This window comes from Lynx canadensis, chromosome F2, assembly GCF_007474595.2.
Source record: "Lynx canadensis isolate LIC74 chromosome F2, mLynCan4.pri.v2, whole genome shotgun sequence".
Taxonomy (NCBI): Eukaryota; Metazoa; Chordata; class Mammalia; order Carnivora; family Felidae; genus Lynx; species Lynx canadensis.
In genome coordinates this window covers 35,544,727-35,568,443 of record NC_044320.2, presented here as the reverse complement: position 1 = coordinate 35,568,443, position 23,717 = coordinate 35,544,727, and the positions used below count along the sequence as shown (strand labels likewise).

Sequence of the window (23,717 nt, the reverse complement as noted above, 5' to 3'; positions counted from 1 at the left end):
GTAGCTGGTTGAACTTTCATAACAACCTTGGGATGGGTTTTGTTTTAATGTTTTTAAGATTTTATTTTTAAGTAATCTCTTAAAGATTACTTAAAAATGCAATGTGGGGCTCAAACTATAACCCTGAGATCAAGAGTCACATGCTCTACCAACTAAGCCAGCCAGGGGCCCCTCGGGATGGGCTTGGTTACCCTGGTGTTACAGATGAAAGAAATGAGCCTCAGAAAATTTTAGAAACTTGCACAAGGCCACAAAGCTGATGAGTAGAAAAACTGAGATTAGAAGCCAGGACCATGTGATTAGAAAGGTTCTTAAGCTATATGCTAGTCTGCCTGTAGGCACATGTAGTCCAGCTCTCCTGCTAGGTTATTCACACCGTAAGGACCGAGGTTAACATTTCCATTTTTTAAACAGTCCCTAGGCAGGGTGGGAATGGGAGCAGAGTAGGCATCTACCTGTGTGATGTGACTCAAGGGAAGCCAGACAAGAATGGGTTAAAAATATTCCCATTGTTCCCTATCACAGTGCCCGGACTTTCAACACTGGAGGACATCATTTGGGGCCTTGAAGTCTTCCTCTATAAGAACATGATTGCCCTAAGAAAAGTCATACTTGGCTGAGACCTCAGTGAGGTTGGGGCTCTGGAGAATGAGTCATAGGAGAGATGCCTGGACAGGAGCCTGGCAGCTCTGGGAATGGGCAGAGGGGTCCAGAGAGGAGAATGGGAAGGTCTGAAGATGGGAGTAGACATTTGGCTTGACTGACCCCACCTTTGTGACTCCCAGCACAGAGTGAGGCAAATAGAAGGTACAGAATTCTCTTGATTTGAGGAAACACTTTTTGATCAGGCGTAAGAGTTAGAGGCATGGGACATGGTGGCAGGTAGGCCTCAAGTGCTGAGGGCCGTGAGCCTTGTGAAGGCATAAAACACAAGAAACCCTTGCCCTCAAAGAGCTTATAGTCTCCTTGTAGAGAAAAATTATCAACAGCGAACAATGGGTGAGTAAGACAAGATAGGAATGACCAGGCACAGAAAATATGTGTAATAGGAAGCTCAGGAAAAGAAGAGCGCAGTGTGGGAGGAGGTAGTTTCAGCTTCACGGGGGTACATGGGGCCCCAAGAACAGTACCAAATAAAGAGATAAATTGGTAAATGCCTGGCTTATGTCAAAAGAAGACCAAGTTGGCCACAACCAATTGCTACCTCAGCACTCCCAAACAAGGAAATCCAACCTGGATTCAATCACCATGATGCAAAATAATGTTAAGATGGTCTAGAAACCAAATCTGAAGACAGAGCATACAGAGATACTATTTAGAAAATAAGCCCAGCTTTTTAAATGAAAGGATCTAATGGTTGCTCCAATCATAATAAATAAGTCCAGAATTTCAGTAATAGGTGAAAGTATCTAGATTTATATATTAAAACTGATGGCAAAGGCAAGTCTAAGCCCTTCTAATACTGAGGAAAAGAGATCTGATGACTACCACGGGCCTAAAACCTTGGCAAATTCCAAGACCTACCACTAAATTCAGCTCTGATAAAGAATGGCTTTATCCTGTGACCTTCAGTAAAAGCCAAATTCTCTTCTTCTGGGCTTTCACTGAATACTTCCTTCACAATCAGGAAAGGTTACTTCTATTTACTCTAACATATTTGGTATTTTTTTTAAAGATCCCTTTATTTAATTCCCACAAAGAAAACAACCCCGAGGAAGAAAGCAAGTAAGCTTTGACCTTTATATGCTAAATGAGTTATTTTACCAATAGCTACAGGTGAATAACAACCCTTTGTACACCTTGCACAAGAGAAACCAACAGCTTACAGCCTAAGGCTTAGTTGTGAATGAGCAGTGAAAACAGAAATGTAGGTAGAAAGAGACTTGAAAAAGAGGTAAAGGGTAAAAAAGGAGGAGCCACAAGAAAGCCTTCCTTTTTTGAGTTTCTTCATTGAATTATTGCAATATATATATTTCCTTTTCATTTCAGCTTTGTTGTTAATAAGCCTCATTTCCACAAGTTGCCTATTTTCTTCAAGGTGGCTACATATCTGAGATACAATCAACAAAGGTCTCTGGTTCCATCAGCTAATAGGTTTGTATTATCTCTGTGGAGATGTACAGATACAGTGATCACATTATACAAACCCACAATTAGACACAGGGTCTAAAAAACGATACCTGTGCCTTATTTCCAAATGCAAGCAGCCATTTGGCAAATATTGTTCCAATGCCTAAATGTTAGGATTTCTGGAACATTTGGTGTTATGAGAAGCCATCAGAAAAAAATACATATATTTTTGAGTTCCTGAAAATCTGGGTGGTGACTACTATACTGGAGCAAAATGACGACAGCAGTATTTCTGTATTTAACATTTTATAAGAAAAGGATTCAGAATCCATAAAAAGAAATCAGCGAAAATGAATATTTAATATATTTAAAATACACAAATTTATAAGCAACATGTAAAATGTAAAAATTATAACCTAAACAGTATCGGACTATTAGTAATTATCAGTAGACAGAGGTGCCTTGGTAGCTCAGTCAGTTAAGTGTCTAACTCTTGGTTTTGGCTCAGGTCATGATCTCATGGTTTGTGAGTTCGAGCCCTGCATCAGGCTCCATGCTGACAGTGCGGAGCCTGCTTGGGATTTTCTCTCTCTCTCTCTCTCTCTCTCTCTCTCTCTCCCTCTCTCTCTCTTTCTCTCTCTGTCTCTATATCTCTCTGTCTCTCTGTCTCTCTCCCTCACTCCCTGCCTCTCCCGTGCTTGCTCTCTCTTTCTCTCAAAATAAATAAACTTAAAAACAAACAAAAATAAATATCAGTAGACATAATTTAAAAACCTAAGTATTAAAACACTAAACAGTCTCAACAATGAAAAAAATTAAGTCATAAAATGTTGAAAATAAGATCGTATTATTTAAACTTTTATGAGACTTCTTAAAATGCAGAAATGTTGTCAAAATGTTGTCCAAATTGCTTCACTGCTAACAAAAAAGAAAACACTAGTTAGGAAAATGGTGATGTATTTATGAGCTATCTCCAAATATTTTTTTCTGGCTCCTTCGTCGTAAATAATTATAAGTCTCATTTGATAACTTTGATGAATATTTTTAAACTTCGAGGAGTATTTTTAAACATAATTTTGTGTACGGGGGTAGGGGTGGGGATGAAATTTATTTATTTACTTCAAGCTACAGTCTGCCTGAAAACAAGAAGCCAGCATTTCCTGTTTGTTCTCCTCTTTAGTTTGCTCATATATGCCTGGATCTGTTTCAAAACTCTCCTGTTGTAGTGGATATATGCTAAGGTGATCCCTAATGAGTCAGGCCCTAGTATGAGCCTCTCCTCTTTTTTTTTCCTTTTAATTTTTTAAAAGTTTATTTATTTATTTTGAGAGAGAGACAGAGAGAGCAAGCGGGGAAGGGACAGAGAGAGAGAAAGACAGAATCCCAAGCAGAATCTGCGGACAGTGCAGAACCTCACGCAGGGCCCGACGCAGGCGCCCCAACTCACAAACCATGAGATCATGACCTGAGCTGAAACCAAGAGTCAGACACTTAACTGACTGAGCCAACCAGGCCCCCCAAGCCTCTCCTCTTGAGTGCAGGCATAGCCTGTGACTTGCTCCTAGCCAACAGAATACAGCAAAGCCAATGGGAGAGTCACTCTCTTGGTAAGGTTACATTATGGGACCTTCTTAGGGACCTTCTTAGGTCCATCTTAGCCGACTGGAGTAAGACATTCTCCTACTGGTTCTGAAGTCAGCTGCCATGTTGTGACAGGGCCTGTGAGAGACAAGCAGCCACGTGGCCAGGAACTGGGAGTAATACCTAGGTGATGAGAGCACCCACGTGACAGCCAGCAAGAAAACAGGGTACCTCAGTCCTACAACCCTAACTGAATGCCACCAACAACCACATGAACTTGGAAGAAAAAACTCAAGCTCCAAAAAGGACCAAAGCACAGTCAACGTCTTGATTATACCTTTATGAGACTTGAAGCAGAGGACCCAGCTAGGATGTACCTAGATTCCTGATCCAAAGAAACTGGGGGATAATAATTATATGCTGTTTTAGGTCACTAAATTTGTGGTAATTTGTCATGCTGCAATGTATAACTAATGCACAAGTCATAATCCACATTAGCTCTGAAAACAGTTATTCTTGCAAAAAAAGGTTCGTGTTACCAATTGTTATTTTCTGTCTCCATTTGAGGACAGCAGAAATACAGCGGAAGGCTTTAGATATGTGTACACCTTTAATCAATTCAAAACTTCAATGCAGAATATAATTCTCTATGTATGAGTCTCAAAATATAAATTAGTTAAATTGAACACTTTTCAAAATATCATTTTGGTACTTGGAAAATGGAAAATATACATCCAAACCGGTTTTTTTTTCAATATACACACTTCCTTATTTTTTTAAATAAACTTTTTATTTCAGTGTTAGATTTGCAGAATTATTATGAAGATAGTATATACAGAGTTCTTGTATATCCCACACCCAGTTTCCATTATTAACATCTTACCTTAGTATGGGACATTTTTCACAATTAATGAACTAACATTGATACATTATTATTTACTAAACTCTATAGTTTATTCATATAGCGTTAGTTTTTAACTAACGTCCTCTTTCCATCCCAGGATCCCACCCAGGATACCACATCACAGTTAGTTGTCTTGTCTCCTTAGGCTTCTCTTGGTTGTGACTTTCAAAATTTTTAATGACCTTGACAGTTTTGAGGAATACTGGTCAGGTATTCTGTAGGGTGTACCTCTACTGAAATTTATCCTATGTTTTTCTCATGATTAGACTGGGGTAATGTGTTCTGGGGAAGAGGACCAGAGGTAAAGCACCATTCTTACTGCATCCTACAGGGATACCCACTGTCAACATGACATATCACTGTTGATGTTAATCTTGATTACCTGGCTTGAGGTAGTGTTTGCCAGGTTTCTCGATGGAACGTTATTCTTTTTTTCCCCTCCCTCTCCCACTTCACTCCTTGGAAGAAAATCACTATGTGCAACCCCCATTGGGAGTTATAGTTAACTTCACGGAAAGCAGAGTATCTACATACAGTATTTGGAATTCTTCAGCATGGGATATTTGTCTATTCTCCTCATATATTTATCCAATTATTTATATCTGAATAGATATTTATTTCATGCCTTGGACTATACTACTACTTTATTTATTTTCTTGCTCAAATTGCTTCAACTTTGGACACTGGGAGCACTTTTAGTTGGTTCCTGTATCCTTGTGATGCACTGTGTGTTATGCCATTGTGAGGTGTTTTTTGTTTTGTTTTGTTTTTCTTTTTTTTTCTTTGAGCACTACCTTATTTCTGGCACTATAAGATGCTCCAGGCTCATTCTGCATATTTCTTGCCCCAGTTCTAAATTAGCCATTTCTTGAAGGAGCCCTGGATCCTTTTTATTGGCAAATAGTATTAAAACCAAGATTTGGGTGATCTGTGTGTTTATTGCTACTGAAGAGTCATGGCATCTAGGCCAAACCAGTTTTTCAGTCTCTAAACATGGGACCTTAGAATGTCCCTATACACTTAATGTATTTTTTAATTTATTCAACAAACATTCTTACAGAGATTACCATATGTCAGGCGTTATTTTAAGCATTTTGCACATATTAACTCATTTCATCCCTGTAATAAGCTCATCACAACAACGAGATAGGTAATGTTAGTAGTCCCATTTTATGGAGGGAAAAACTGGGATACTGAGAGGCTTAGACATGTGGCCGAAGTCATTCAGCTAGTAAGTGGCAGAACTAGGAATTGAACCCAAGCATCTGGCTCCAGATTTGGGGGACTAACCAGTACACCACATTGCCTCACAGTGGTAAGGAACACACAGAGCAGAAAATTGATGAATTAATTAACCCACCTACGTTCATTCTCCAACAAATATTACGTGCCCCCTAGGTGCTAAATTCTGTGCTAGACATTACTTGGCTTAATGCCATTTGAGATACCTTCTTGGGCTACAGCCCAGCTTAAAATGAAGGAAGAAGCTATTGTAATATGCCCCTTGAGAGGACTCTGGCAGCTGCCTGGAATGAAGATGGAAAAATCAAACCACTCAGCTCAGTAGCTGCAAATAGACTTTATTAAGCTAAAGGTAATATCCAAGGGTGATAGGCAGTGTCTTACTTATTTCGTATCTATCTATTATCCTTTCCACAAATTTTAAAGAGAGGGTTTGGTTATCTTTTCCTATATATGAAACTCCCAGTCATTATGCCACTGTTTGCTGATAAAATATTTGAGTGAAACTGTCTTTTGTGAAAGTCATTAAACAAAACTGAGATTTCCATTTACAGCTGACTGAAAGACAATTTTAAGTGTCCACTTACTTTTTGACAGTCACCAGTGGGTGGTTCCCGGAGACCAAGCCAAGATAATCTAAAGGAAAACAGGCAAAATAACCACAGTGAATGAAAATATCTTCAAGGACCGCAACGTCATCCATCCCCACAGATTTTAGTGGCAGAGCTCTAGGAAGCTTCCCATGGTGTGGCTTTAGTTGTCAATAACACGTTTTAGGAATGGGAGATGGGCTGGGCAGAAAGGACTCACCTAGAAAAAGGAGGCAGAGGCTAACACAGTGGGGATTCTGGCATTGACCTCTTGCTGATATTTATGAACTCCTTGGAAGAGGATATGGATTCACGGGAAGGGATCGTCAAGAATATGGGCCTTAATTTTTCAGGTCAGAGTGAGCATTGTATGAACCACCTTCTAGAAATACCAAAGTTTAGGGACATGCCAGAAAGAATTAGCAAACACAGTGCCTTAATGCAATAATAAGGAATCACAATAAAATAGATCCATAAATGGGAACAATGTATTGATTAGATTCATAGGTCAGAGGAAAGGACTAATCAAAGGGTTTAGCCTGTGAGGAGCCTAGCCAAGCAGGTTTGATTAGGAAGACTTCAAGGGAGGGCTGTGATCTATTGAATCCCATTGCCAATGGACATGGGAGAGGGGTGCTCTCTCAGATTTTATTTCTGGCATTTGCAACCTCTCTCTGAGGAAAAAAAGTGCATCTTAGTACCTCTGGGTGTACCAGTCTAGAAAATCTAATTAATCTAGCTAATATAGTTTCAAAACCAAACTATCAATGGGGTCAAAGCCCTCTTAGGAAATATGTAGGGTAAAAAGTCCCAACACATACCACTGAATTCTTAAATATCAAGTATCACTTTTATTAGGAATAAAATACCAAAATGTGCAATTGTTTGAGTTTCTAAATATCCTCCCACTGTTATTTAAAAAATTATAATAATTCAAGAAGAAAAAGCTGTTCCAAATGACATGGTAGAAAAAAATATAACATTCTACCAATTTCTTTGTATTTGATGGTATACCAATCATCGCAAAATATATCTCAGTCAATACACCAAGGACTCATACTCCTCCAAGCATTTAACAGAGAATTAAATATACTAAAAGCAGAAGTAGAAGCTTTACCAAAGAGTTAATATAATTTGTCCCTTTTAACATGTTCATACATATTGTATGTTCATACATATTGTACATCCCTTTGACATATAATAAAGGCTATATATCTCAGTGGTTGCTTCCCAACACTAGGTCTCTTTATACAGAAAAGTACATGTAATAACTCTAAAATCCCTGACATCCATTTCAAGTTGGTCCTTTCTTTTCCTTTAGGATCCCAATCAGGAAGTTTATGCTTTATGAGCAAATAAATACAGCTGGCCAAATTTGTTTTTTCGGAAGCCTGAGGCAAATCCTTTTTTCATGGTGTCAGTGCTTAAAACAGTTACCTTATATATTTTGGTTTGCATGTAAACATTTCAAGGTTTATGATATGAAAGTCTGAGCGCATTCAGATACAAACTGCTTTGAGGTGTTTTACATGTTGTATGAGGATATTGTTTAGTTATCGACACCACTATTTCTAACCATCCTATCTGTCAGCTATACCGTCCACTCATGCTAGTGATGATTACAATGGTTTCTGGTCTCAGTGTTGATATCTAGTTTTTTTTGGATGCCAAAACACACCATTTTCACTGAGCAGCATATTCTGACAAGGACTTATAAATAGAATCGAATAGCCCTTTACATGTTCATTTTCATTTGATTTAATAACTCTAGTAATTTGAATATCAGAATCCAACCCTAACCTTCCTCAGGAAGTGGAAAAGGCTTAATATTTATTCATCTGGAAAAAAAAAATGCGCCATGCTCCAAAACACAATTAAACTAGGAACAGATGATATTCATCCTCTCAGGGGCATTTAGGATAAGCTAAATATATTCACGACACAGCTGACCGTGTATAAATACAGCTACCACTGCAACCAGAGAGTTGTGTCAATGGCAGATCATTCATGGTTTAAAGGGAAAAGCCACGAACCCTGCTATGGTGGAGACCACCTCTAATCATGCCATCAGTGCTGCTCTATTTTACACAAATGTTGAATAAAAATATTTTAAAGCTTCTATTGTCTTGTTTCCTGCCTTTTAAAAAATATTTATTTTTGAGAGAGAGAGAGAAACAGACAAAGCATGAGTGGGGAAGGGGCAGAGAGGGGGAGACACAGAATCGTTAACAGGCTCCTGGCTCCGAGCTGTCAGCACAGAGCCCAACGTGGGGCTCGAACCCATGAACCACGAGATCATGACCTGAGCCAAAGTCGAACGCTCAACTGACTGAGCCACCCAGGTGCCCCTCTTGTTTCCTGCTTTTAGACTGGGTATTTAAATGAGGATTAATCTAGTTCTCTCCACTTCAGCAAATATGGAAATCAAGTATGGAGGGAATAGATTTAATAGGATACTAATTTCCATTAAAGGATCATTGCTATTGCCCTTGTTCCTCATGGCCCAACCTCACTTATGCTGGGTGCTCTCCTAAGCTTCTTTCAGATGCTATGATTCATTCTGATGCCATGATTCTGTGCCTCGAGTTGTGAGAAATAGGTATTTTTTTCATTTCTTGCTCAAAGCTGGTCTTAAATTCAGAAAGCATGATATGACAAAATAAAATCAGTAACAATAAAAAGAAACAAAACTGATTCCAGGGAAGAGAGATTGGATAAATGGGGTTAAGCAAATGCCTTTCCTAGTCAATTGGTCAGTCAGCAACATTTACGGAGAGCCTACAAGGGCACAGCCTAGATGGAATCATCCCCTCTGTTCAGGCCGCCTGCAATGCCCTGTGTGGGAAAATGGCTGGCTGGTTCACCAGCAGAAAGATACAATCAGGCAATAGCCATACTCCAAAGGGTGTGTTTATCCATTCCTTCAACATTTATAGAGCATCCACCATGAGGCAGGGAAATGAACAACATGACTTCACCTTTAAGATGCTCACTCCTAGAGGGGAGAAGCCAGCTAGTCACTTATGACAGACAAGTAAACAAATAAAATCATCAAAATGTGAACATCTGGATGACAGACTCACAGGAGCTTGAAGAGCTGATGTGAACAATACCTGCACATACACCTTACTCTTTCCTTTCCCTTCTGATGGTTTTTCTCTCTAGCACTTGGTCATTCACACCATCCTCGCTTGATGTCATATATTTGTTTATTTTTGCCTGTCTGTCTCCTCCCACTAGAGGGTAAGTCCTTGAAGGCATGGGATTTCTTTGGTTCACTGAGGTAAACAACTAGTAGGTGCTCAACAAATATTTATAAATGACTGTATGAGTGAATAATCATTATAGAAGTCATGCAAAATCAGGAATGATTAGCTGTAAAGATGGGAGGAAATGATGTTGGGTTATTACAAAAGGCAATTACATTTTGACAAAGAAGTCAAAAGTCAAGAGATATTTGCTTCGCAGGTCCTTAGGGACAACTAGCAAGAAGTCCATGGACTCCAGGGAGTCTTGTCTCTCCAGTGTTCTGACCTTGTAGAACTGTCCCCTAGCTCCCTGTGGCTTTAATGGGGCAGCCAAGCCCAGACATCTACTCCTCTGACCACAGAGGAGGGCCCGAGCCAAGCTAGGCCAGCTGGTTCTCCCTCCTGGGCATTTAAACCGACAGCAGACAAGACTAAGAAGGAATGGAAGCTGTGCTCTCCGGAGCAGCAGCATCTCAGAAGGATGGTTTCTGTATTCTTGCTTCTGGGACCCCCAGTTGCCCTGGTTCCTGTCTTCCCCAAAGCCTGTTTGGCCAGCTCTTCCCTCGGCTCTTTAAGCTATTAATATCCTTCCAATAAACTTTTTATTTTTTCCTGGCTCTGGGAGTCTCAGTTTATTCCTGATGATTACATTCAAAGCTCTCTGTGACCACGGGGGCTGATTAAAGGACGAATGTGGTTTGAAAAGTCTCGGAGTAAAGAATTTTTATTGAGCACTAACCATGTGCTGGTACTGAGCTAAGCTCTTCACAGGAGTCATCCGATTTAATCTTTGAAACCATCTCCATGAGTGCCTATTCCTATTTTAAAACCCTTAAGGACAAGCCTTAAGGACATCAAGGCTTAAAGAAGTTAAATAACACACCCAAGCTCCCACTCTACCAAGTGGCTGAGCCAGCATTTGACTCCAAAGACCTCGGCTTTAATACCTCCCACTGTCCTCCTGTGAGGCACAATTTTGAGTGTGGGATAAATCATTAAAAATGCCACCGGTGTCATCGCCAGGTTAGGTGGGTTAGGGTTAAGGATTCGGTGGAGACAGAGATCCTTGGGGAATGGATAGAGTTAAGGGTAGTGGTGCTAGTTTCCACGTTCATAATCCAGGATTCCCACATTCCGAACTGTGTTATGGTTTATTTTTTCCCCCTATACCATGTAAAGAAATAAGGGGAGTTTCCCCGTGAGAATTGCTAAAACAAGTGCCTGGAACAGATGGTTCCAAAGTCTGAAAAATACCTTAGCATAATTACCTATTTTTATGAACTAACCACCAGATATATGTATACATGGAAGTGACTGTAAACCACATAAATATATCTTATTAAACTTAAACAGAATGTATCCCCAATTCAGCTTCCTCTTAGACTGATCCTAAAGTCACCTCTGGCTACACCAGTGTTTTCACACATGAGGGTAAATGCAGTCGTGATGCGGAGACCATGACTCTTAACCATTTATAGTCAAAATCTCCTTCTCCTGAAAATCTTGCAAGAACGTTTGACCATGTGGGCCAAATGGTAGGGTTCCAAGCTGCTGAGCTCACAGTGCATCTGACCCTGTGCGTTCCCATCCTTCAAGTCTGCCCTTTCCCCATGATCAGAGGGTCCTCCGCCTCCTACATCATGCTAAATAGGAAGCAGAAGAGGGTCCATGCATCTGGTTTAGTAAGTCAGGAGAAGTCAAGTCCCCTGATCCAGATTCATCAAAGTGTGCCACCTCCCTCAGGGAACACAAAAGCTGTGCAGCAGGATGAATTAGCACCATTCAGCCCACTGAGTTTTATGAAGTCTTGGCTCTACACTATCTCCCTGAGACAGAACTCAAAACAGTTGTCTCCAAACCATCTCTCATTGGTACGGGTGTGTGAGTATGTGGGGGTATGAGTGAACGTGCCCCTCTGTAGCCAGGATATCAGTTGCCTTTGGTCGTTACTTTGAATCTTTCTACTCCAGGGAAGTGGTGATATTCCTGCTCTGGTATTTGTTTCTGTTGCAGATCTTTTGCGCCTCCTTTTTGGGGGATTTTGCCAGTGATTCTGCCTTCTGAACTAGAAACGCCTTAACAGTGTCATAATCAGGAGAAGGCTGTGGCCCCAGCACCAGTGTTTCTGGCAAAGCTGAGCTTGAGGCCAGCCTGGACTGTTCCACCAAATTACTTTGTGGGCTGCAAGGTCAGCCAGTCTATGGCAGAGTAAGTATGAATTATCTGTATTCCAAGGACCAGTAAACAAGCAAAATCCATCCCAAGGTAAAAATTACTGCCCAGTGATGATTTAGACTTTAAATAAGAACCCGGCTGTTGACCTGTAACAGTTCACTTATCCTTTGGGTGAAACACCAACACACCTCCAATGGATGAGGGTCAGGCCTTTGTCCTCGAGGCTAGTCAGGTCATGTTGGCAGCCCTGAAGCAACCCTGAGTGGAGAGAGTGCATCTCAAGTCAGACGCTCTATCAGAGGAATACCAAGGAACTGAAGTGGGAAGCAAAAGAGATCTGGACTCAGGACTCTAGTGAAACATGTGCAAGACTTTGTGTCCTGGGCTGTGAAATAGTCACTGACATTATTTAGCAAGAACTATGAACATGCGTGGCTTTTCTTGTAGCAGATGCCTCAGGTGACAATCAATATAACCTTTCTTTTCCCTTCCTTCCTTCCTTCCTTCCTTCCTTCCTTCCTTCCTTCCTTCCTTCCTTCCCTTCCTTCCGTCCTTCCTTTCTTCCTTCCTCTTTCCTTCCTCCCTTTCTTCTTTCTTTCTTTTTTTTTTTAAAAAATCTTTATTTATGGGGTGCCTGGGTGGCTCAGCTGGTTAAGCATCTGCCTTCGGCTCAGATCATGACCTCGCGGTTCATGAGTTTGAGCCCAGCATTGGGCTCTGTGCTGACAGCTCAGAGCCTGGAGCCTGCTTCAGATTCTGTGTCTCCTTCTCTCTCTGTTCCTCCCACACTCACACTCTGTCTCACTGTCTCTCTCTCAAAAATAAATACAGAATAAAAAAATATATTTATTTTTGAGAGAGAGGGAGAGTGCAAACGTGGGGGTGGGCAGAGAGAGGGAGACAGAGGATCTGAAGTGGGCTCTGCACTAACAGCAGAGGGCCCGATGTGGGGCTTGAACTCACAAACCACGAGATCATGACCTGAGCTGAAGTTGGATGCTTAACTGACTGAGCCACCTAAGTGCCCCTTCTCTTTTCTTTCTTTACCCCTCTCCCTCCGTTCTTCTCCCTCCCCTTCTTCTTCCTCTCGTCTCTTCCATTTTCCTTGTAGCACAAATACTCTCATTTACGGGTATAGACATATCCTAGTCACCATGCAAAGCACTTTGCATATATTACCCCTTTTACTTGACATAACAATCTTCAAAAGGAGAAACTGTTCTTATTTTGCTATGAGGAACGGAGGCTTGGGGAGGTGACAGCTATATTAATGGAGTGTGACCCCATAACTGCCTCACTCACAGCCCAGACCTGCTCCATTAGGAAACTTGACATCTTTCTCTTGTTAAACAGATAGCCATCACAGGGTCCTCACTGCATACTACCTAGCGTTTGAGAAGAGATTTTTCTGTAGCTCTTGTCTTTGGCGCCCTGCTCACATCCTGCCTGCCTTCTGCTTTGTTATGGCTGGAAGGCAGATGGAGGGGAGTGCAGACTCCTCTGGGGCTGGCAGTGCCCCCTTAGTCATGCCCCTGGGTGTCTTCTGACTTTCTGCCTCCAGGCCTTCTCCAATGCTACAGAGATCTACAGTCTACAGGTGCAGCCAGGGAGCACGGAGGAGAAAAGCCCAGGGATGGTTCTTGGCCATCTTGATTCTTGGCCAGTGGAAGTTTGGTGCTGATGGCTAAATATGTGGCTGCCTTCTAGACACCACTCTAGAACAGGAGACATTCTAAAGTAATCACATCCGTATTTGCCTACTCAAATCCAGATCCCAAAATTTGCTTCTCAGGGGAAACTAAACTTAGACATCTTCCAATGACTCTTTTAATTCCATTTGCCTTGTTAGCAGACCATCTACTTCAATGTGTGTGCATTCTCTGTAGTCATCGAGTGTCTCAAATGAAGGACTTTCTACTTTTTTTTTTTCACCATTAACCCGTTATTTCCTTTAACCACAGCTCCCTCTAAAGAAAAGGATGCAACAGAAAAAAAGCATGCTATAAACATCTCTCTCTTCTTTGCTCAGAGTCCTGAAGCCCAGCTTCAAAGCCTCTGGCTTTGTGAGAGTGAGGACCAGACACCTGAGCACGCTGTTTTAAAACAAAACTTAAATGATGATAGTGTAGCCAGTTAATTAATTGGAAAATATTATTTTGCCATCAGATATTTAGGCATAAATCATAGGCAGTTCATATAAGTGACTCTAAGGTTTATTACTCTCATGCAAAAAATTATGTAGAATTTTTCCTTTTGACATTAGTTTTTAATTATCTAGAAGCAGCACCGATAGCAACTGTTTTTCTTCTAGGACATCCCCCTCTCTACACAAATACACACACACACACACACACTTTGACCCTCACACCTGCTAAAAATCAAGGATTCTGCATCTCCTTCCATTGCAGAAACACTCTTGCTTCTATCTCTACCCTGACTCAGGACCACATGGTAGGCTGAATAATGCCCTTCAAATACGTCCATGCCCTAATCCCCAGAACCTGGAAACGCTACCTTATACAGAAAATGGGACAGCACCCATGTGATTAAATTAAGGATCTTCAGATGGGGAGATTATCCTGGATTATTCACATGGACCCAAAGTAGTCACAAGGGTCCTTATAAGAGGGAGGCAGGAGCATCAGAGTTAAAGCAGAAGGCAGCGGAAGCAGAGATGCAGCCAGGAGCCAATTTTCAGCTAGGAGCCTCTAGAAGCTGAAAATGGCAAGGAAATGGATTCTCCCTTCAGAGCCTTCAGAAGGAACTATCCTGGTTCCACTTTGATTTTAATCCTTTAAAACTAACTTCAGACTCGAGACCCCCCCCAGAAGTGTACGAGAATAACTGTGTTTTGTAAGTCTCTACGTTTGTGGCATTTTGTTACAGCAGCCACAGAAAACTGGTAAAACCCCCTCTCACCCTGCCACTGCTTTTCTATGCTGACCTCACTAGCACCCACCTTTGCTCCCCTCCCCCAGCCTACACACTATATCCAAAGGAGGGACTTGAAAGTAGTTCCCGTCTCCTCAACAATGAATAACTTGTCCTGGGTGTTGGAGACACCTCAAGGCACCAGAAACTCCATAGCGTGAGGATAAGAAATGCTTGCATGCAAGGGACAGGAGGTACAGAAACACTCTGGGACAGCACAGGGGCTGCTGAAAGGATTTAGGAGTCATCATATAGGTAGGTGATGGTTAAAGTCAAACCATAGCTAGAGCATGTACATATATGATAGTGACCTTGACTGAATTAGGAAATGGATCAAAGGGATTTAGTTTGCAAATGAAAGGCCTATGAGAGATACCATAGAAAGTTAACAAGAGAAAAAGTGATCTAGAATATAATTTTTAAAAATCTATCTTGAGTTGAAGTACAATCTCAGCTGGATGATGAAGAGGGTTGCATCTCACTCAGAGAGAAGCTTCAAAGAAGCTCTTGAGTTCTATATCAGGCACAAGCATACGAAAATACGGTTCCTGCCCTTAAGGAAATCACAGATAATTTCTTTATAATGTAATGTGTGCTGTGATAATGGTGTCAACAAGCGTACTCCAGGGGCACAGTAGAGGGGACGGTTTGTCCAAAGGATGGACTGAAGAAAAATTTCCTGGAGGAAGTAGTAACTCATTTGAAGGATGAGTAAGAGGGAGAGAAAGCAGGAGAGCATTCATGGTAGAGGAAATAGCACAAAGTCCTGGGGAGGGGGTAGTGACATGAATAAGAGTAGGTGAATTCCCCCAGGATGAAAGATGATGCACAGTGAGAGGAACAGAGGAGGAAGGATGAAGCCTGGAGAGGAGTAAGGGTTAGAGAGACGGCAAAGGAAAAGAAGCCCACAGATTAGTCCAAAAAAGAGCAAGAGGACTGCAGGAGGGAAAAATCTAGAGAAAATGGCGTCATGGAGCTAAAGAGGGTAGAGAGCTTTGGAAAGGAGGGAGTTGAGGGAGAGGAGTTCTAAAAGGAACAAGAGAGAACCAGAAATGAATTTTTCTCAGAGCGGGTTCATGAGATGATGAGGGTAAAAACCAGATTGTAAAGGGCTTGGAAGACAGGAGTAATGAAATGGAGGCAGCATCCTGGGACTGCACTTTCAAGTATCTTGGTCGACAAATGCCTATTTGTCAGGTTTTTAAACTTTGGGGACAAAAATAGGCTTTACAAGCTGCCTCTAAAGAGAAGAGATAAGGTTTAAATACACAATAAGAAGATAAGAATCAACTTGGACCTTTCTCCTCAAACTTAGACAAAGCTAAAGTAAGTGGAAGTATCACCACAAGAACAGAGGGGCGAGCTGACTGGGAAAAAGGAAAACATTTTAAAGTAAGATTGGGGCACCTGGGTGTCTTGGTCAGTTAAGCGTCCGACTTCGGCTCAGGTCATGATCTCGCGGTTTGTGAGTTCGAGCCCCGCATCAGGCTCTGTGCTGACAGCTCAGAGCATTTAGCCTGCTTCAGGTTCTGTCTCCCTCTCTCTCTGCCCCTCCCCCATGCTCGCTTGCTCTCTCTCTCTCAAAAATAAACGTTAAAAAATTTTAAAAGTAACAGACTATATACATAAAAAAAAAAACTTGTCGAAGTCTCAAAGATTTCTAAAAGAATAAAGATGATCTGGAAGCAAATGAATTAGAGAAATGGGGAGAGGGGAGAAGTTAAAGATGCTTAGACCAAAGAAGTGGACCCACATCAAAGAAGCAAAATTAATAATAATTAGAAAAAATCTTATGAAAACTACAAGATAGAAAAAAAGTGAAATAGGTGAAGAATTTCAGACAACTAAGGTATAATGATAAAGTAGGAGACAGAGGACGATTGCAAAACCCAATTTCCACAGTCACCCCCGAATTTAACAAACACTCCTTGAGCACCGACACAGGGGGACAGGACTATATTTACTTAACAGCAATAAACACAAAAATAAAAAATTTTCCTTAAGAATGACATTAACGTGTTCTTTTCATGAAGCCAAGGGGTCAGATAAGATTTTGATGGATCTAGCATAAAACTGAAGAGTTGAGAGTTTACAACAGAATTCAAGTAATTAAAATGACAGAGGGGAAAATGTTTTTAATAAATAAAATGATAGAGGAAATGTAAGAACAAGAAGAAAGGAATGATTGGCTGTGTCAAACACTGTTACAAAGTCCGGTAGGATGAGTATTGAGAACTGATCATCAAGAGGTCACTGAAGGTTTTGGGAGCTTTCAGGTTACACGTATTTGGATAATATTGTGAAGAAAAGATCAAAATTGCAACATCAGGATGAGCAGACAAACACACAATCCAACTCAGTCCTGCCATTTCTAATCGTTTCTTAAAGGAATAATTGTAAAAATTTGCAAGTGCCAATAGAAACATGCAGTAAGTAATTGCATCCTGAAAACGTCTTAATAATGACAATGAGCTGTAGTGTACCCTTAAGCCTGAGGCTGAGGTCAGACTTTCAACCTGTGCAGAGCACAGGCACATGACCCTACAGATCCCTGGTAATTACCTGGTGATCACCCCACCATCCCAAGTCTGTCTGGCCTTGCCAAAGGGTGAGGTCATTCCTGTATTCACTTCTGGATGTCAAATAATTAACTCCTGTCTTGTCCTTATTCATTGAAAGGATAGAGTAAAAATGTGCATGAGAAGTCATTTTTCAACATCTTGTTAAACCTGCATCTATCAGTGCTTAGATCTGACCGAGACTTGCACACATTCACTATTAGAGAAGGCAAGCTTTATCTCTTTCACTGATGCCAGAAAAAAAAGTCTTCTGTTAATGAGTGCCAGGTCACTGACTGACTGTCAATAAATATTCGATGAATTAATGAAGGGTTAGGAAATGGGAGTACAGCAATAATTAGCATAAGTATAGTGTAAAGTAAATGCAATGTAAATTAGCATTAGTGAATGAAGGTCTTTCCCACAGTTTCAGGATGGATAGATAGCACTTTACCTTGACTCAATGTTCCATTTCTGCAGTGTCAGAGAAACTCATGGATTCAGATTAATTGAAAGGAAAACACATCTTAATTGAGGAGATGTCTGAAATACAGACTAGTTTTAATGAGGCACGCCTTTGTAAGACAGAAACTAATTGCACACGAATCAGTGGCAAGCAACACTAAATAGATGGTCTCCCCAACCCTTTCAATGACTTAGATAATGGGTGTTTTTAATTAATTCTTTCTCTTTATTGCAATTTTTAAAAGCTGTAAGTAGCTTAGATTTTCTCCCTATCTCCATTCCAGTTGACAGAAAAATTTGCTCAGCAAATCCCTTCTTAGTAAAAAAAAAATAATAATAATAATAATAATAATAAACTTTTGCTCAACCCTGTCTAAACAGCTACAAACTCGGATTTTATTAATGTGGTTTGGTAATAATTAAATGGAGTCTACTTGTCACCGTATAGCATAACGGTCGCATTACATTAACAAGCCCAGCAAAGAGAAACCACACTGTGGAATAGCTACCATTTGGGAAGTATTTTCCATCTGAAAATGTCATTTGATCTTCATGACAATACCATGAGACAGCTACCATTATCCCCATTTTACTGATGCTGAAACTGAGATTCAGAGAAGTGACATAACGGCCTTAAGATCGGACAGGCAGTAAGTGACAGGAGCCAACATGATCCTAGGGCAGTCTTACTTTAAAGACTTACTTTATCGTAAGTCTTACTTTACTTTTAATGAGTGTTTTCCTCATCATATCGTTAAAAAAAAAAAAAAAAAGACCCAACTCTCTCGAAGTCAACTCAGTGCAGAAATGGAGCTTTTAGGAAAGTGGTAGTCAGCATGTACTTAATGCTATTTTTTAATCCCTTGATATTCTTTTCAAGTTTGACGCTGTGGTCTTTGAACACTTATCAACATCTTGAGCCCAGGAAATTCTGCTGCATTTGCAATTTTGAGAGGAGGAACAGTACCTAGATAAATGGTCTGGAGTTGGCATGGTTGAAGTGAATCTCAATTACTTTTAGAAAATTAATTATTAAGGCAGAGACACAGAGAAAATCAGTTGCTTTGGGCAGCAATAGGAAGGAATTGGGTTAGAGATGAAGGAGACCTTCCTGACCATAAGACAAGATATGAACCGAGGACATTTAGCGACACCCTTGTGTGAAGATATATATGACAAATGGTGATCCATCATCGGACACAGGAAATGTATATGGAAGCAAAAGGATAGTCAATTTTATTTTACTTTTCGAAGTTTGTTTGTTTGTTTGTTTATTTATTTATTCATTTATTTATTTTTGAGGTGGGGGGAAGGGAGAGACAGGAGAGAGGGAGAGAATCCCAAGTAGGGCTCCATGCTATCAGGGCAAAGCCTGACGCCAGGCTCGATCATACAAACCATGAGATCATGACCTGAGCCCAAATCAAGAGTCAGATGCTTAATGGACTGAGCCACCCAGGTGTCCCAGGATGGTCAATTTTAAATGACTCCAACATGTGCCCCTCAAATGTTGACACTACTGGTGAAAATACAAATTGTTCTGTGCTGTTTTGTGTGATGGTCAGTCAGTGTGGCCATAAAGAGCAGACACAGGAGATGTTCAGGAAAACAAAAGTTTGTTATGCTCACAGGTCCTGGCCATACGGGGCCACGTGGGGAAGCCTCAGGGTGTTCAGGAGGCACAAAGCAGGAGTGAGGGGGAAATCTAGGCCAGAGTCTTTATTGGGGTTTCCATGGGAAAGGCAAAGCAGGGCAGAGTCAACAGTTTAGGACTGGCTCGTGTGAATAATTCCAGTGGGCCTTAGCCTATAGCAGTGGTCTCTCATTGCCTGGTACTGGGCCCTGGGGTTATTGAGGGCAGGAGAGATGTTGGTTTGGTGTGAATGAGCCAGATGGAGGAGATGTGTCTCTGGATAGGTGAGTTTTCTCATCAAAGGCATGTTCCCCTAGAGTCCTTTGCTATCTCTAAGAACTGGCTAGCCCAGGGAGGGACAGTCTCTCCCTAGCCAGAAAGGTTTTTTTTTTTTTTTTTTTAAGGTTTCAAAATATCACAACATAGAGGAAATTAAAAATACAAGCCACACACAAATGTACTAAAAACTGGCATCAAATAGTAGAATCTGGATAGAACCCCAGCATCTGTTTAATCTGCCGTATGACAGCCTTTCTCCCACAGAGCCTAAGCAAACAGCAGTAGGCACAGCTGGGTTGGGGAAACTCAAAGGGCGAGCACAGTACAATGAGCACAGCTGGTAGACCAGCAGACAATCCAAACCCAGAATGAGACAAGCTCTAGGTTTGGACAAAAGATATTATAAAGCATCACAACATACTGGCTAAACTGCACAGAAGCTAATTGGTCAGCTGCTGAATGCAACACACACAAGCCTGAATTTTCTGTAAGTTAAAGGCACATCCCCCAGAACAGCTAAATCTGCCACTGCCACAGAGAGCATATTTGGACGTATCCAGAGGCTTCTGAATAGAACCCACCAAAAGCTATAAATACTCTAAGATAAAATTAAGGATGTTTACAAATGATTTTTTTTAAGTGTATTTATTTATTTTAAGGGAGAGAGAGAGCACAAAGAGGAGAGAGGCAGAGAGAAGGAGAGACAGAAACCCAAGCAAGCTTTGGGCCATCAGCACAGAGCCTGATAAGGGGCTCAAACTCACAAACTGTGAGATCGTGACCTGAGCCCAAGATCAAGAGTGGGACATTTAACCAACTGAGCCACCTAGGCGCCCCTACAAATGCTTTTTAAGAAGATATGAAGAATCAACTTGTCACCGGGGCGCCTGGGTGGCGCAGTCGGCTAAGCGTCCGACTTCAGCCAGGTCACGATCTCGCGGTCCGTGAGTTCGAGCCCCGCGTCGGGCTCTGGGCTGATGGCTCAGAGCCTGGAGCCTGTTTCCGATTCTGTGTCTCCCTCTCTCTCTGCCCCTCCCCCGTTCATGCTCTGTCTCTCTCTGTCCCAAAAATAAATAAACGTTGAAAAAAAAAATTAAAAAAAAAAAAAAAAAAGAATCAACTTGTCACCAACAAACAAAGCCAACATATTTAAGATTTTAATCTAGTCTGAAATAATAAATATAATGGGAGAAATTCTACTGGAGAAATCCCCCTCCCACACGCAGTGTAGGTTATAATACATCTTAAACCTCAAAAGTAACCTCAAAAGTAGTCTATGCTTCTCTTTTGTCAGAAATATAACATTCATTCATTTACTATCTATATGAACTCATGTTTACGATTATTCTGATGTATAACATACACTTCTGACCCAGACTGCAAAAATAGCGTCTGTGCACCCTTCCAACTAATATGACAACCAAGAACTCACACGGGGCATTTCGCGGTGCACTTGTCATGTGTGTGCACCTGCAAAGATGTTTACCAGCAAGTCGGAACGACAGGTTGACACGGAGCATTGACTGAAAGCATCATTTCAGCCAAACTACAGCAATTTCTGAAGTAAATCATTGTTTGATGTCAATTCTTTCACAGTCATTAACATATCACAAGCACAGGCCAAACCATTTCATGTCAGACAAAGCTATATTTCTTTTTACATCAGGAAAACCAAAAACTCTACCACACTTTGTGGTGGTAGAGTTCCAACTTGAGTCAAGGGTATGAAAACTACAGTTGAAACCAAGAAAAAGGCTTCACATAAAGGGGAGCAAAAAGGAGAGGCCCCAAGTCTCACTCAACACCATTCATTTCAAACACTGCGTATAGCTTACCTAAAGAATAGGGAGAGACCGACTCTCAGCACCAGGATTCATGTTCAGACCCCATACTTGGTAAACCATATGTGCTAATGAGCAGAGACAGATGCACCCCAAACCAAAGTCAACCCATCTGCTGCTGGCCTCTTGCTAATCAAAGAATTTCCACTGACAAGGTACCAGTGTCAATCTCGACTAGCTTAGCAACAAAAACCTTACCAAGGTATACCAATTTTTCACATCAAGCAATTTCAAACATTTACTTATTAGTTAGCCCTTGCCTGTAAGGACCACATAGTCCAATATGGAAGACAGAATCCAAACAGCGATAGTGTGAAAAATGCTATTAGAGGTATGACGTCTATACTGTAGGAACACAGGAGGTGGACAGCCTTTCCCTGACATGTTGGAAACTACTAAGAAAAGTGCAACATAACAACCACCACCATCATTTACTGAGAACTGACGTTGGGTCAGGCATGATCCCAGTGCTTTACATCTTTTACTTAATCCTTACAATTCAATGAAAGAGAAAATAATAAAGTACAACATTCATTAAACATTACCACGTGTGAGGCATTGCTCTAAAGGCTTTTTCTTTAATGAACTCAGTTAATCCTCACAGCAAGTCTGTGCAGATCTTAGGACCTCCATTTTCCAGATGGAGAGACTAAGGCACTGAGTGGTTCACTAATTTTCTCAAGGTCATCTAAATAGGAGGTGGTTGAGCCAGCATTTGAAACCGGGCAATCTGGCTCTGCTGCCTACATGCTTCACCACTAATATATGCAGCCTCCACCCAATTACCATCCCATAGTTACAGATAAAGACACTATGGCCCAACTAATGAGTGGCTGACTGGATAGAAAGTGTAAGTGGTCTGACTACAGAGCCTCCCCTCCTAAGCTCTATCTCATGGAACGATGCATGTGAGCTGAGACTGAAGGATGCAAATTTCACAAGATGGAGAGAAAGAGAAAGGGTGTTCTCAGGAGGGAAAAGGATATGCAGAGAACCATTCATCGTGGAGAATTCCAACACTGGGAAGTGGTCCGGGATGGCTCAGTAACTCCTCTGGTGTTGTCCCACTGATCTGTTCTTGAAGAGGTGACTCAGAAGAGACTCCCCACCAGAGAGAAATGGGCATTGGGACAGAAGAAAATCCCCGCCACCGATCAATCAAGGTGGCCACCCTGAAACCTTACGAACACACAGTTGCTGTGATTTTTTGTAAATTCAACTTTCAACATAATCCAAAATGCCAGGAAACACTCATTTCCTATTCGCAGGAGGTTTTGCAGAGCTGATTAGGAACAAAGAGCATCATGCCCTGTTCCTTTTATCAGGAACCTCATTGACAGAGTCATTTACTTTTTATGAGGACAAATGAATATGGGTAGTCTGATTAGAAGCAGAACAACATGAGCTCATAAACCAGACTCTGAACACAACATCTGGGACACAACAGCTGTTGGGAGAGGAAGTTGAAAATGCATCACACGAGAAGAGACACCAATGCCAGGCACATTTGGTGTATCCGATTGACAGATGCAATTGGTTTTGTGTTAGTAGACTCTAATGGTGAGCATTAGCTAGTCCCTCTCAACAACCTAACATTGATATTATTATTCTTTATATGGAAGGATGGTCACCTTGGGGTGGAAGTGGAGTGACAATGTATTGGGCATGCAAGGTGGCTCCCAGTCAAGCCATTTCTTCTCACAAGTCTATTACCCACAACCTTTTTTGAGAGATCCTTCACCATAGACCAGCCTGCTTTGTAACTAATCGAAGCAGAGACAAATGTGTAACCCAAAGGCAGGTTTTACAGGCTGTCCTATGAGTACTCTATCCAAGACTAGAGAGTGACACCATCAGATTTTCTTTTGAAGAGTTTAAAAGCTAGACATATAGAAAAGAGTAGACCACAGAGAGGCAAAAAAGGCAGAAAGACAGATGAGTAAATTAATGTCAAGAAACAGCAGGCACCATGATTGATGTGGGTCGCGGGGGAGCAGAATGACGTTGGCGACAAGCAGCCTCTCTCTGTTTAAAGAAAAAATCACTGACTGACAATAATGGTACATACCAGCTTTCCTCCTGCCCCCACCCAGATCCATGTCCTTCCCTTCTATGCCCCAGGAGGCTGATCTCTACAGATTACATCACCTGAGATCCCTTGCTTTCTGGTTTCCTGTTGAGCTGTGCCAACTGGAGACTC

The 23,717-nt window shown here is 41.3% G+C and overlaps 1 protein-coding gene across 2 annotated transcripts in view; it reads right to left on the bottom strand.

The window, feature by feature from the left end:
* Positions 1-23,717, bottom strand: part of NCALD (neurocalcin delta) — a 401,347-nt gene that overhangs the window by 182,349 nt on the left and 195,281 nt on the right. For both annotated transcript variants that reach the window (XM_030303777.1, XM_030303776.1), the window contains exon 3: positions 6,385-6,433. The gene's annotated coding sequence lies outside the window, so the exon portion shown is untranslated. The remainder of the gene's footprint in view (positions 1-6,384; positions 6,434-23,717) is intronic.